The following is a 9691-nucleotide window of genomic DNA, read 5'->3' as shown; positions in this document are numbered from 1 at the left end:
GGCACCTCCATGGGGCATTGGAGGCGCCCTCAGGCGGATAAGTTGCGGCTGCAGAGACTCGGAGCTCGGAATCTTCAATTTTCTATTGTCGTTGGTATATTTAGTTGTTCTTTTGATTATTGTACTTCATTTTGTAAACACTTTAACGAAATTATAGTTGTTGCCCAACGTAAACGCTCAATGAGCGTGGGCATTGGAGTAGGAGTTGCCACAGGCTCCGAAACAAGTAAATAGCCTGTGTCTTTCTGTGTTTGGCTTTTATTTTATTCCACTGTGTTCCTTTGATAAAGTCTTAAATCGTAAACAAATTAGCCACGAGCGCTATTCACCCCCCCCCCCCTTCTAGCGCTTCTCGATCCAACAATTGCTATCAGAGCAGGATAGCTTTGATTTGGTGCGACCACCAATCAAGCATTCTTTTTGTGGTGTTTTTTAATTTTTGGAGTCGATTGAAATTAGTATAATTGCTACCTTCTGATCTAGTTCTTTTCATAATCGTATTTTTTCTCGAAGATAGTGCAACACCACTCGAGAACGTAATTTATTCTTATTTCCATACCGCACTACTAATCAGGATCAAGTCCTGGGATATCCTTTTGTTTTTCTTTGTGTGCATATCCTCTAAATGGCCCAACAAGAAGGCTATAGCACTATCCGTCCCCCGCTCTTCACCGGAGAAGACTTCGGTTACTGGAAGGGTAGGATGAAAATTTTTCTGAAGATCCAGTTTGAGATGTGGATGATTGTCAAGACTAGGTTTGAACTACCGACTGATGGAGACAGAAAACCAGTACCCTGTGAAGATTGGGATCCAGCATTAATCAATGCCAGAGCAACTTCCAGCAAATGCCAGAGCAACTTGCAACTTACCCTTATATATTATCAATAAGATTGGGACTAACAAAAGAGGAGCTCAACCGCGTCGGCCCTTTTTCTAGCGCCAAGGAGTTATGGGAGAAGTTGATTGAACTTCATGAAGGAACATCCGACACCAAAGTAAGTAAAAGGGACTTAATATTTAATAAATTATATAATATTAAATTACAGGAAGGTGAGACAGCTACCCAACTCCATGCCCGGATACAAGACCTACTTAACGGGCTTCATGTGATCGGGCAAAAGGTAGACAATCGGGACATCATCAGGTATTCCTTAAACGTCTTTCCGAGGAATACCTTGTGGGCATCCATGATAGATGCCTACAAGGTTTCTAAGGACCTGTCCTCTATTAAATTAGATGAGTTGTTTGCTGAGTTTGAGCTTCATGAACAGATTAACTCAAGTCTGTCCGAGAAAGGTTTAGCTTTGATTGTAGGTACAGGAATAGCACGCGAGTCAAGATCAAAGCGCAGAACCGAACCGGAGTCAGAAGAAGAACCAGATTCGGACGATGACGACGACAAGATCACAGCCGAACTCGTCAACCTAGTGAGGAAACTCTACAAGAAAAAGAAAGACTTCAACAAGAAGGACCTCAAGAAGGTAATTCAATCCAAGGAGGCTCAAGCCAAGGTAAAGTTCGAGGTGACATGCTACGGGTGCAATGTAACGACCCAATTTTCCCTATTTCAAGTTTTAAAAGTCCATAAAAATATTTGGAAATGATTTTAAAATATTCTAGAGATTTTTAGGAATTTTTAGAGTATTTTTACGTAATTTTTGGAGGTCGTTTAGTATGTTTACAAAAAGAAAGAAGTTTTGACCAAAAATGTGGAAGTTGAGACTCGAACCCAAGACCTCCGGCCGAACATGACTTAACCGAATGCAGCCAACCAACTGGGCTGCGCGTGTTTTATTAACCAGATATGTAGAGATAGATACTTATAGTGTAGTTATAATGGGAATCATTTTTTTTAAAAAGGATCGAAATTTTCCTCGAAACCCTATCTATTCTTTCCCTTCTCCTCCGCGACGGCGTTGTTCTTTGAGCGATTCTTCTCGGGCGGAAAGGGGCGACGGCGTTAGGTCTTTTCTCCGGCGCCGACGAAGACTTCTTCCGGCCGGCCTTCACCCGTACGTGGTCACCGCGACGAAGGGAGCTCGGGAACTCAAGGAAGCCGCCGAGATCTTCAAGCTTCACCCAAAACCCTAGAATTTGCTCTTCTCCGGTTGTAAGTCCAAGAATAGCGAGGTGAGTTGCTACTCACCTGCAGTAGGATAGCTCCGAGATTTTCGTTCCTTGCTTTCGGTTTTGCTGTGCTAATTTGCTGTCCTAAGGGTGCTGGGCCGAATTTGCCATGTTAGGGCATTAGGTTTCGGATTTCTATCCTAGGGTTTTCCTTTGGAGTAAGCTTGGGTTGCTGTTGAACAGAATTATAAGCTAGGGTTTTTCACTTTCATTCCTTACCTTCCGTAGCATACTAATTTATGGTTTGAGTTTAAATGTATAGAAGGAATTCATTTTAATTCTTAGCAAGTAAGCACAGTAAGAAATGTTTAGATTACCTGTTATGTTGTTTCCTGTTGTGAGATACAAATCAGTGGCGTAGCTAATCTATAACATTTGCTAGGTATGCTAGTTATTGTTGAGTTTAGTTCTTTTCTAGAAGGTTAGCATGATCTAGATTGCAAATCAAAGTGTGTAAACAGGTTCTATTTATGCTTGCTGATTTTTGAGAATTTCGGCTGTTCACTTTGTAGTATTAGTGTTTCATCTCGCTTCCATGTATAAGAATGGGATTAGTATCTTCCTTGCAACTCAAAAAGGCAAGAATAGCCTTTATTTTAAGTATGCAGTATAGAACAGCCTTATAGTTAGTGTTTCGGATGTGGTTTCTTTGGTTTTCGGATTTTAGTTGTAGATTTGATAAGTGCAGAATTTTAGTTCATTAAGTATTAACTGTATCCTTTCCTTGTGTCCCACTTTGTTAGAATTAATCAGAATGTGCAGATTTCTTTTCCTGCTAATAGAAGTGCAGTTTTCTTTTCTAGCTTTTCTTTAGTTATTAGTAAGCATGAGCAGACTCCTTTTCTATTGCTATTAGATGTGTAGTTTCTTTAGTTTCATTTGCTATTTTAATAAGCATGAACAACCATGTAACCTAGTGGGAAAATAAGAGTTCTATCAAATTCTTTTAGAAGCATTAACAAGAAAAAAAGAAAGAAAAAGAAAAGAAAGAAAATGCCAAGGCCTTAAGTAAATCCCAAAGTCAAGACTTTAGGGATTTTGGCACACAAGATGCTATTAAAATGCCAAGGCATTTAAAGAAGAAGTAATTAAGATAATAAGTATTTTACTTTTAAGAAGAGGCTAGTACCCGACTTCCAAGCACTACAAGAAAAAAGACATACAACAACGGTTTTTCACCGTTGTCGTAGGCCATTTTTAACTGTTGTTAAAGGCTGTGTTGTTAAAAGGGGTGGCAAACGACAACAGTTTTTAACCGTTGTCTTTGAAGGCAAAGACAACATTTTAACAACGGTGAAAAACTGTTGTCTTTTCCTACAAAGACAACAGTTTTTCACCGTTGTCTTTGAGCGTATGCCTAGGCTCTTCAACAACAGTTTTGAACTGTCTACGACAACGGCTAAAAAACGTTGTCTTTTTAGCCAATGACATCGGTTTGACAACGGTTAAAAACCGTTGTCTTTTTAGGCAACGATGTTAAATAACATCAGTTTGTCACTATTGTCTTTTAACGCCATTGACAACAGTTTGACATATTTAAACTGATGTCTTGTGGGTACAATATACAACATTTTGACAATAAATAAAAAACTTATTAATCTTTTCCTACTCAATGGTTTATAAAAAACATCCAGTGCAAATTTCATTGATAAAAAACCTACATAATCAATATTTACAATGCAAATATCATTAAAGTACCAAACATCATCATCCAAATATCATTAAAGTACCAAACATCAACATTCAAACATCACAAAAGTTTACACAGCCAAAAGTTTATATATATCACACATATAGTCCAAAATATCATGTTTTGTTGGAGCACGTCTTCTCTACCTGTGCATCTTCTAAACAGCCTGTGCATCTTCTAAACTGCAGCCTTTTCTGGTTTCTCCTCCCTCCTAGCTTCTCTTTTCTTCTCCTTTCACAGAAACTGCAGCATATGATTGCAAGTTAATTCATTTCCCAGGAGTAAATGGCATAAAAAATGGATCTCTTGGAAATTTCACACCTGACCTTATTACAGTTTTACAAAAACTCAGAGTAGTATGTCTTAAAAGACCAGCTATATGGCTTTACAAGTAACTCTTAAGTATGGTAAACCAAACCTATCAACTTTACATATACCAAAAAAAATTCTATCCAATTTGAAGTCTAGCGAAACTCCATCTACTATGGGTTCAACTGCTTTGTTAGCGAGATAATCCGCCAGCAACTAAAAATTGAAATTTTTGGAGACAGTAACTTGCTCCACACAACTAACCAAATCCCGTCAACTTGATGAGTCTGTCTAATTAACCTCCATGCAGACTTGGATGAGAAAGCTCCATCCAAAGATAATTTCCAGATCTGCAAGTCAGGCTCTCCCCTCAGAATATAAACATCAAGAGCTTTTACAACCAAATCAGGCGTAAGCACCTCTCTTAATTTGAGAAGAACCCATCCCTGCTCATCCCACATAGAAGACACAGACCTACCAGGATCTCCAACCATATTACAAAGCTTAAACAAAGGACCTGCATCTAACAATGTATCAAACCAGAAATTAATATGACCTTCACCTAAACGCCATCTAATCTGCTCTTCTGCTACGTTTCTCATCTGTAACATCCTTTTCCAACAATGTGAAGCTTTGTTTTTGAGTAAAACCACCACAGGAGAGACTGACCCATAGTACATGCTAGACAGAAATTTCGACAAGTGTGTTCTCTGCTCCCGGAATCTGCACCACATCTTCCCTGAAAATGCATTAGGCACCTCAGATAAACTTCTCACTCCCAATCCTCCTTCTAGCTTAGGTTTACAAATATCTTTCCAAGAGATCCAGTGAATCTTCCTATTGGAACTGATAGAACCCCAGAAAAAATTGGCCATAATCATCTCAATTTGATGTAAAATATCCCCTTTGTCACTATTAATAATGGAGGCATCTAAAAAATGGATTCTTCCTACCAATATTGAATTGCTTATGTTACAGGGTGATATATGCAATCAAAGTTTGGACCTCAAACATTAAATTTCTCTGTTAGTTACTATACATGGTAAAAGCCCCATTAGACATACATTAAGTTGTAGTTAGGGAATCAACAAAAAAAAAAAACACTTGCGTTGATATTTCTGCTTGCGTATTCTTTTGCAACAGTCTTGGTGAGACCAATCACTCCTGCCTTTGCAGGACTGTAATTAGCTTGGAATACATTACCGACTAAACCAACAACAGATGCCCCTGCTCAATTGAATGATATTTCAATATCTCGAAAAAAAACTAAAGCATAAAGATGCTGCAGTAACAAGATTATTACCCTTCTAAACAAAGACATCTACATTATAAAATTGAGAACCCCAGAAAGTTTGTTATGTAAACCAAAATACAGTATAAATATTTGACAAAAGATTAAGGTTAATCATTTTTTATATTTGACAAAGGATTAAGTTATTGGTTTGTATTTGATGTTGGTGCATCAAGTGTGCAGTTTAGTCATGTCGATTGGATTTGGTAAATGGACTTAGAGACAGATATCTCCAAATCAAGTGCAATCAAGTATAAGCAGCATGTATTCAATTTAACTGAATATTATTATTGTCAAATGCAATAAGATGAACTCATGTATATACCTATTCATAGATATGATCTTGTATGCATTCGGCTATCTTAGAGCGCACTTCATCAATTTCTTCTTGAGAGTACTCCGCTTTTGTGAACTGTGAACACACATAAATTATATGATCTTAAAGAACAAAATATAATTAATTGGAAAAAAATAATAACTAAATAACAATTCGTGAAGTGATACCAAAGATCATTTTGAGAAATTCGTCCTAGTTGATCTACTAAGATTACCCCAAAGAAGTCATCTGATATGATTCCCATGTTGTGAGCATAAGGTATTTTAGAATTGGTATCGACTTTTCCACCCGTGGATGGATTGCCAATCAAGTAACCCATGCCCATCAATTCAAGCAATTTACCTGGAGGTTAAGTAATGGTTCTTTCCCTTCATCAATACCTGAATTACAGTAAATGAAAATGGCATGTAAATTAACACCCTCATCAATAGTTTACATTAAAACTAGAGTTACCATCCAATATTCTTTTGGCCACCATAGGTACAATTTTTCCAGCATATGAATCCCCAACAATGTAGAGGGGATTGGAGATGAACTGTGGGTGCTCAACAAGCCACTGCAAAAGTGAAATATTACATCTTTAAGGCACTTACAGTAATTACATCAGGAATATATATGATCTTTCCCACCTGTAAAAGAAACTTAGAAGCCTATTCTGACCAAATAGTATCGTTGGCATCATAGCCTTCATATTTTCTTGAGTATGAGAATCCAGAACCCAACGAGGAATCTACAAAGATAATGTTGGCTACCTGCACGAATGTTTTCACGCAGACAGGACAAAAGCATGTATCATATTGCTTCCTCAATTACTGATCAAGAAGAAGAAGTTACCTTGGTCCAGGAATAAGGATGGTAGACCAAGCTTGGCAAGCTCCCGTTGTACTCGGCTGTCACAAATTTCAGGGGCCTGCGAATGGATTTCTACTATGAAACGAGAGTAGCTAATCATAGCAAACATGGAAATTTCACCCACCGATTTCGAAGACTAATCTGCTGAAGGCAGAGCACCTGGGCCCGCCGGTCACAATGGCGGAGCCAGGAATTTAATTCAACCCAGGCTAGAAAAATTTAATCAAAAATAACAATAAGAGCTGAAGCCTTTAACATTTGAGACACCTAGCAGAATGACCTCTAATAATTCTCTAATACTCTTGACATAAACAAACTTGGAGTTTCTGTTAATATATAGAGAAACCTATACACGAGAAGCATAGAGAAACCTATAGTTAAATTCTCAAAAGCACTTTTAAAACGTTGCAGTAGAAATCATATTTCATTTTCCTCACCTCCATAAAAGGCAATTGACTCAGCATTTTCATGAACTCTCATGAGTCCATATTGGAAATCTGCTTCTTTCTTCTCTTGTATGAAATTCAAAGTGGCTATGCCCTAAGTAGAAATGGCAGTGTGTGTTAGGAGAACATAGTGTATACAATAAAAGTGCAAAGTGTCAAAGCAAACATAGGAAGCAACCGAGAAAATTTAATTACCTTACCAAGAACACTTAAAAGTTGTACTGCCAAGAGAGTAAACAATAAGTACACCAAATAATGGTGGATAAATTCCATATAGAATGTTGTTGAATGATATGAGGTCAATGGTTGCATTGAACGGAGTCAAAGAAAATGAAAGAGCAGTCCCAGTAAAAGAACTTAGATCAGCTACAATCTGTTGGTTTGAATTATAAATAATTGATTGAGATTGGATCTTGTAGAATGTCTGGTTATTAAAATAGTGTTGCATGTAATAACTTGTCATCCAAGATCTCCATCTCAAAGAAAGGATTTCTCTCGCATACTCTCTTACAACAAAAAAACTACAACATACCAAAGAAATGCATAAAAAATACTCATAATCAAGAGTATGGAACATGATTTTACATTAGCAACATAGAAAAATTATACAAATTTACTTGAATGCATAGTAAGATAGTTTGAGAAGTCTTACTCATGCAAAGAGAACATCTTAAATAACTAAAGTTGATAATGAGTGAGTGAATTATCTTGAAACCAGAAACTTACACAAGCATCATCAAATATTTATGATGATCTTACTACAAAATTCATACTAGGCATTAGGGAAAAAATTAATAAATTCATCTTAATTTAAAAATTACATTAATCATGATATCATGGCAAAATCTTATTTGCAGCTAAGAGTCACAAATTATGCATTTCCTGGATAGTGAAGTCCTCAATATAATACTTCTCAATGAGAATACAAATCTTATCAATGTCGAACCTTTTAAAATTATCTTTTAGATCCAAAGTAGAACTAAGTATAAAAAGTTCTACTATCTTATTACTGAATCTAGAGTTTAACTCTACCAACTGAAAATCTATTACAACATTAAATCTAAATTTCTGCTACACATTAATTGCATATGTGTTGCTGCTTTCTCCAAACCAATGCATTTAATTAAATAAGTTTGACAATATTCTTATTAAGTGGTATCATGAAGACTTGCAAATCCTCCTGAATTACAAGTGATATGTTTCCCTCTTAATTGTTTGCTTTTATCTTGTTGTGGCTCAAAAGCTAAATTGATTTATTGTGACATTTAGGCATTCAGCATGTAGGCCATTAAGTTGATCAAAAATTCACGGACTAAAATTTCTTCAATCCAATTTATTGTATAGAAAAGGCTAATGAGAACCTAAACAATATCTAGACGATATAACTTGCAGATATATGTAGAAAGCCAAGCTATTTATTTTGTTGATAAAATAGACAGTAGGGCACCAGATGTAAATATAATAAACAGATCAAAGAACAAAAAGAGCTACCTTGAAAATGTCAAACCAAAATGTGTGCTTAACTGGATACAATATCCTAAGTCCAGAAAGGAGGGCACTCTGTAGAACAACAACCCTTAACTTCTGAAGATCGGAAGCCAAATCAAGAGTTGGACCGTAAGCCGTTGCCCTAGCTCGGAGAATTAATCTGGTGAAGTCGATCCGCAGGAGGACTGGAGGAGGACGAGGAAAAAGAGATCTTCCGAAGGCTGCGACTAGAGGTGGGTAGCTCCAAAACTTGATGTTCGGCGTTCAAGCCCCGTCAGGGACGATAGATATGGGAGATTTAGGGATAGCTCTTTCAGTCCCCGGGCTAAGTATTAAAAAATAATGGACCCTGGGCTACGATTTAAAAGAGCTAATAAAGTTTTGACCAAATGGACCCCGGGCTACAGCCTGGATAAGGTTGAATGTGGCTCCGCCCTCCCCCGGTTAGCCAGAGGAGCAGGGGGTCCTCTGCCGGATTGTTCTCCGACTCGATGAAGTAGTAGAAAAACTCACCGTCGTGGTCCTGGTCCACCTCCACGTACCTGCACCAACGAGAGCAGAGGTTCATGGGGGTCAGAGCAAAGTTAAGGTTGGGGGAAACAACATCCGGACCCTGTCTCTAAGTAGAAGGGAAGGGGGCCTTGGAATCCAGGTAAATAGGTGACCACAGAAGATGAGAGAGCAGAGGAAAAGAAGTAGAGAAAGATCAGTGAGACAATCAGGAGAGGGATTTCCATCTTCCTCCTCCTCCTTCCTTCTTCTTCCTTCTTGTGTTGGAACTGGCTGAAAGTCGAGGCGACGAGGAGGAGGCGGTGAAGATGGCTGAAAGTAGAGGCCGCGAGGAGGAGGTGGCGAAGCCGAAAGTTGAGGCGACGAAGAGGGCGGCGAGGAAGGAGGCAGCGAAGAGGGTGGTGAGGAGGGAGGCGGTGAAGAGGGAGGCGGCGAAGAGGGCGGTGAGGAGGGAGGCGGCGAGGGAGGCGGCGAAGAGGGTGGTGAGGAGGGAGGCGACGAAGAGGGTGGTGAGGAGGAGGCGGCGAAGAGTAGGGTTTTGGGAAAAAGACAGAAAAAAACAAAGCGTAAAACAGACAAATAACGAAGGAGAAAAAGTGGCGAAAGAAAAAACAATCGCATTCAACAACACTTAATAGAC

General features: G+C 38.4%; 1 long non-coding RNA gene across 1 annotated transcript; it reads right to left on the bottom strand.

Annotated features, from left to right (window-relative positions):
* Positions 1–6100: 6100 nt before the first annotated feature.
* LOC122028870 lies at positions 6101–6407 on the bottom strand. The gene is made up of 3 exons (XR_006124985.1): positions 6385–6407; positions 6209–6311; positions 6101–6135 (listed from the first exon to the last, which is right to left on the bottom strand). It is a non-coding gene; the product is annotated as an uncharacterized LOC122028870 (long non-coding RNA).
* Positions 6408–9691: the final 3284 nt, after the last annotated feature.

Source organism: Zingiber officinale, chromosome 10B (genome assembly GCF_018446385.1).
Source record: "Zingiber officinale cultivar Zhangliang chromosome 10B, Zo_v1.1, whole genome shotgun sequence".
Taxonomy (NCBI): Eukaryota; Viridiplantae; Streptophyta; class Magnoliopsida; order Zingiberales; family Zingiberaceae; genus Zingiber; species Zingiber officinale.
The sequence above is the reverse complement of the archived record's forward strand: the minus strand, read 5'-3'. Positions and strand labels throughout refer to the sequence as shown.